At 40.0% G+C, this 6,000-nt stretch overlaps 1 protein-coding gene across 4 annotated transcripts in view; it reads right to left on the reverse strand.

The window, feature by feature from the left end:
• Positions 1-1,724, reverse strand: part of PRDM6 (PR/SET domain 6) — a 157,877-nt gene extending 156,153 nt beyond the window's left edge. The window contains exon 1 of one of the 4 annotated variants that reach the window (XM_074281504.1): positions 1,568-1,724. The gene's annotated coding sequence lies outside the window, so the exon portion shown is untranslated. Of the gene's footprint in view, positions 1-129; positions 220-435; positions 563-1,567 lie in introns of those variants that run through there. The other 3 variants (XM_074281501.1, XM_074281502.1, XM_074281503.1) reach the window with 3 other exon arrangements.
• Between the last annotated feature and the right edge of the window lie 4,276 nt (positions 1,725-6,000).

Raw genomic sequence — 6,000 nt, forward strand, 5'->3', positions numbered from 1 at the left:
CGTAGAAAGTTTGCTTCCAAATAGCAAAGCGAAGAGGGAAACGTAATTGCTTAATTGGTGAGGTTCTTCTGAACATCTTTGCCCTCCCCCAAACTCTTTCCTAGGCAGAACCGTTCCCTCTCTCCTCACCCCATACCCTGCATCCCCCGACCCAGAGGAAGAAAGCTGCGTTTCAGGAACTCTTCACTCTCACCAGTCTGCCCACTAAAGAGCGAGCCTTCAACCAGGTTCTATGAGTATCAGAGCCACCGGAACTTAGCAACTTAGGACCACTCAACACCCAGTCCAGGAAAAAGGGAGTCTCCTTCCCACTCCCGTTATTCTCCCATCACCTCTCCACCCCACGAGGCCCCCCGCCTCCTATCCCCTGTGCTCTTTTCTCAAGGGGCGTCGATTCCAGAATTTCGGTTTATACACCCCTCCCCCACCCCTTACCTGGGAACTGAGGGGTGCTGGACTTGGAGTGGAAAGCTGGAGGAAGACGACGAGTGCGTGTGTGCGTTCGTGTGTATATGTGTGCGTGTATGTGTGTGGTTACATGCCTTAGAGCAGTATCTGAAGATCTCAAGTCGCTAGAGGAAAGAAGCGGAATGTGAGGGTGATCAAAGGGTAACGGATCCTCGAAGCCAGAGGAGGGAGCAGTCGGAACTCTGAGCTGGAGGTGGCTGGGACAGATCCCGGCAGCCCAGACCGGTCGTGGGGCTGCGCTTGGCAGCCACGTCCCGGCTCTTCTGCTTTGCTCTCTGGCAGCCTCCCTGCTGAACACGTGGGTTTTACGACAGCACAAAATACAAGTGTGTGTGTGTGTGTGTGTGTGTGTGTGTGTGTGTGTGTGTGTGCGCGCGCGCGCGTGTGCGTGTTTTAGTAGAAATCAAGATAGAAAGACGCAGACTGAAAAAGGCACAGACAGTCTATAGAGACAAACAGAGAGAGGAAGGCAGCCAGACGGACAGACCAGGAACGAAGAAAGAGTAGAGAGAGATTATAACTCCACAGGATCCAGATGCTAGTCTGATGATTTCTCCCTTAAACCACATCTGACACCTCCAATTTTCACTTTATTTTATTTATTATTGGCATCTATCTTATTGGTCTTTCGTTTTTTCTCTGACTTTTCGGATGTCTTTTATTCCTTTATCTTGAAACAAAAGGAAGTTAAGAAACGAAAAAGGAATCTTCACATGCTTATACTTCCATTCTGGGAATTATGAACACAAGACTCTGAAGATTTCCTGGGAACTTGTATTTTCCCATTGCCCTCCAACGCTTCCCCTGAAGTGTTAGAACTAACTTGGTGTCTTGCCTGCCCGTACATATTCTCCAAAAGAGATATCCTCCCGGGAGAAAATTCTATTGGATGGAAGGAGTGGCGATGGTGCTTGAGAGAAATATTTAATAAGAAGTAGATGCAGTTTTGATTTCAGGGTTTCGAAGTCGGGGACTCAGTGTCCTCTAAAGCAACTCTGAAACTTACACATAACGTGAACTTCCTCTCTGCAAGGCTTCCTTTAACTGCAAAAGTTATCACAAACTTACTCCCGTTTATATCTCTGAATATGTGTCTCACCTTTTTCTTGCATTCTTCTTATGGTTTTCTCTCCTTTGGATCTCCTCTCTCCTCTCTCCTTCAAGCATTTCTTCTCTCTTCTTGAGTTGTTTGGGTTCGCATTTTGGTAGCACAATTGTGCCTTAACACTTATGATTCCATTTACTGTCTGTTCTCTCTGGCTTCTGGAGAGGTCCACTTCCAGAGGGACCAGGAGGAAGCAGCAATACCCGCTGTTTACAATCTGCCCCATTGGAGCAAAGACCTCTTTCCAGAACTCAAATTTCAAAAAATCTACTCAGACGCAGTAGGATGCCTTCAGGTTGAAAACATGTTTTATGCTGGAGCTTCTCACTCCACCATTCTGTCCCTCCCCTTCTTTTGGACTACCAAGATTTGGAATATGGGGATGTCTTCGAAAAGCACCAAACTTTCCTCCTGTTTACTCATTACATACAGCAGATAAGAAAACTGGCGATACAATGTTTATATTAAAAAAACAAAAACAAAAAACAAAAAACACCGCAACACAATTATTTGGAATCTTCTTAGGAGTCCTTTTCATTTCCCGCTTTCTGTTCCCTTTTCTACCTTTTCATTCATTCTAACAAAGCCTGGGAAAAGTTGTTGTTTAGATTTTGTCTGCGTCTAATGCATTTTATAACAAATTTGAACAGAGCTCCTCTAAAAATGTTTTGACTGGCGTCATTTTGACAAGGTCATTCGTCAAGTGCTGTGTAGATTGATAACACCTAAGCTAAAGGCAAACAACACTAGGAAAAAAAAAAAAAAAACCAACACGATTTTATGGGCTGTGAAGCTAACCATACAATCTAAGCTGTCTTTGATCAGCTTCATTGTGTCAGATAGAATGAATTTTCAGCCATTTTCTCAACTAATCTACTCTTAGAAGTTGTGAAATGTACGGGAGAAGACACAAAGTTTCTTTTTCATGTTTTCTCTGTCCAGTGCTGAGAAACAAGCGGAAGGGTTGCTTCCAAGCTAGAGAAGAACGTCGCACTCTCTCTGGGTTTTAATTTGAATCTCACGTTGTCATTGTAATATCATCAATTCCTCTCTAGTGTTGCCCCCGGTCATTGTAGCCTTTCCAGCTCCCACTCTAAACGAGCTCTCTTGCCTTACTACCTCACATCTTCCCAAGAGTCTCCAAAGCTTGCTTTTCCCTCTACCAATTTATTACCTTTTAAGATCTGAAAAGTTTTTGTGATACCATTTATTTTAGAATTTCTTGAAATGTGGGTGTCAAATGTCTTTTATTAGGATCGGGAACCTGAAATGTTGCTCCGTTTCCCCTCTCTCCTCCTTCAATATCTCATCCCTAGGATAGCTCCCCACCCCTTAAACTTGAAGTCATGTTCCTGGAGTGCTGGAACATCCAGAAGGAGACAGTATACCCTCTTCTTAGCATTGTAGAAAGGTGAGTTGGGGACAAAAGTAGACTGATGTCCCCTGGGTTAAGGATCTGTTCTAATGTCAATGTGAAATTAAATTACTTACTCCTGAATTCCTGACTCTGGGAGAGGATGGGACCAGAGTATTCTGAGTTCTGGGTCTGGGAAATGAGATATGTAAGCAGTTGTGAGTTGAAAAAAGCTGTCAAGACAATCTGTATTCTCTGATGCTGCCCCCTCCCCCATCTGTAAGGCTACCAGTATTTAGACATGAAAACATTGGAGCCATCCCTGCCTATTTCACACAATTACAGAGGCAGACAATCGACAGCCTGAATGATTGGTGAGTAAGAGAATAATAATAGTAAGTGGAAGAAAGGAAGAAAGTTTGAGATCAAACCAAAAAGAAAAAAATGAGGGTAGGGTAGGGGCAAAAATGAGATGAAAGAGAAATCAACAGGAAGATTAGGTTGAAAATCCTTGGAACAGAGGAAAAACTTTTGGGGGAAGGAGTAGTCTTTGAGAAATGAGAGGCTGGGGAAATAGGGGTATCCAGTTCTATGTCAGTGCATCCTTAGTGTCAGTGCATTCTTACAAGACCTAGCTACTAGTCCCAGAGTCCTGAGCTATGAAAAATGGATTGACTCCACATTAAAAGATAGAAGGGCCTGGAACCTGATATTCCGAAAGGCAAAAGATCAAGGACTGCAACCAAGAATGAACTACCCAGCTAAGTTTAGCATCTTTTTCCATGGAAGAAGATGGTCATTCAATGAAACAGAGGAATTCTATATGTTTCTAAGAAAAAAACCAGACTTAAACAAAAAATTTGATCTACATCCACAAGACTGAAGAGAAACAGAAAAAGGTACACAGAACCCTTGAGAACTGTAACTTTGTTGTGAGTATATAAAAAATACTCAAGGATAATTTGATTTTACTGATATAAAAGAAAAAAAGGGGGGTGTGGTAAAGGGAAGGAGGTCGGTTCAGAAAAAGGGGAAGGAGTGATAAAAAGAGGGAAACTACATCCCAGGAAGAGACATAGAAAATACACCATATCTGAGGGAACTTAGTGAGGGGGAGAATCTTTGTGTGAATCTTACTCTCATCAGAAGAGGCTCAAAGAGTAAATAATTAACATATTTGTTTTTCAGAGAATTTTCTCTCACCTCATTAAAAGGGGGGAGAGGAAAAGGGGAAAGGAAAAGGAGAATAAGTGAAGGGACTTGGAGGGAGGGGGGAGGGATCCTAAAAAAAAAAAAAAAAGAGGGAGGGTTGCGCGTCACAAGGGGGGTCTGTAAATTAAATATCGGGGAGGGGGATCAGGGGGGTCAAGGGAAAAAAGTATAATCTGGGGATAATACGATGGCAGGAAATACAGAATTAGTAATTTTAACTGTAAATGTAAATGGGATGAACGATCCCATCAAACGGAGACGGATAGCAGATTGGATCAAAAAGCAGAACCCTACAATATGTTGTCTACAGGAAACACACTTAAAGCAGGGAGATACATACAGAGTAAAGGTAAAAGGTTGGAACAGAGCTTATTATGCTTCAGGTAAAGCCAAAAAAGCAGGGGTAGCTATCCTTATCTCAGATCAAGCAAAAGCAGAAGTAGATCTCGTTAAAAAAGATAAGGAAGGAAACTATATCCTGCTGAAAGGTAGCATAAATAATGAAGCCATATCAATACTAAACATATATGCACCAAGTGGTATAGCATCTAACTTTCTAAAGGAAAAGTTAAGAGAACTGCAAGAAGAAATAGACAGTAAAACTATAATAGTGGGAGATCTCAACCTTGCACTCTCAGATTTAGACAAATCAAACCACAAAACAAACAAGAAAGAAATTAAAAAAGTAAATAGAACATTAGAAAAACTAGGTATGATAGACCTTTGGAGAAAACTGAATGGCAATAGGAAGGAATATACTTTCTTCTCAGCAGTTCATGGATCCTATACAAAAATTGACCATATATTAGGACATAAAGATCTCAAAATTAAATGTAGGAAGGCAGAAATAATAAATGCCTTCTTCTCAGATCACAATGCAATAAAAGCTACATTCAGTAAAAAGTTAGGGGTAAATAGACCAAAAAGTAATTGGAAACTGAATAATCTCATCTTAAAGAATGACTGGGTGAAAGAGCAAATTATAGAAACAATTAACAATTTCACCCAAGATAATGATAATGATGAGACATCATATCAAAATCTTTGGGATGCAGCTAAAGCAGTAATAAGGGGAAATTTTATATCTTTAGAGGCTTATTTGAAGAAAATTGAGAAAGAGAAGATTAACGAATTGGGCTTACAACTTAAAAGGCTAGAAAAAGACCAAATTATAAACCCCCAACCAAAAATTAAACTCGAAATACAAAAATTAAAAGGAGAAATCAATAAAATTGAAAGTAAAAAAACTATTGAATTAATAAATAAAACCAAGAGTTGGTTTTATGAAAAAGCCAATAAAATAGATAAACCTTTGGTAAATTTGATCAAAAAAAAGAAAGAGGAAAATCAAATTGATAGTCTTACAAATGAAAAGGGGGATCTTTCCACCAATGAAGAGGAAATTAGAGAAATAATAAGGAGTTACTTTGCCCAACTTTATGCCAATAAATTTGATAACTTAAGTGAAATGGATGACTTTCTCCAAAAATATAGGCTCCCTAGATTAACAGAGGAGGAGATAAATTGCTTAAATAGTCCCATTTCAGAAAAAGAAATAGAACAAGCTATTAATCAACTCCCCAGGAAAAAATCCCCAGGGCCAGATGGATTCACATGTGAATTCTACCAAACATTTAAAGAACAATTAGCCCCAATGTTATATAAATTATTTGAAAAAATAGGGGATGAAGGAGTCCTACCAAACTCCTTTTATGACACAGACATGGTACTGATACCTAAACCTGGTAGATCGAAAACTGAGAAAGAAAATTATAGACCAATCTCCTTAATGAATATTGATGCTAAAATCTTAAATAAGATATTAGCAAAAAGACTTCAGAAAATCATCTCCAAGATAATA

The sequence above is a fragment of the Sminthopsis crassicaudata genome, chromosome 1 (genome assembly GCF_048593235.1).
Source record: "Sminthopsis crassicaudata isolate SCR6 chromosome 1, ASM4859323v1, whole genome shotgun sequence".
Taxonomy (NCBI): domain Eukaryota; kingdom Metazoa; phylum Chordata; class Mammalia; order Dasyuromorphia; family Dasyuridae; genus Sminthopsis; species Sminthopsis crassicaudata.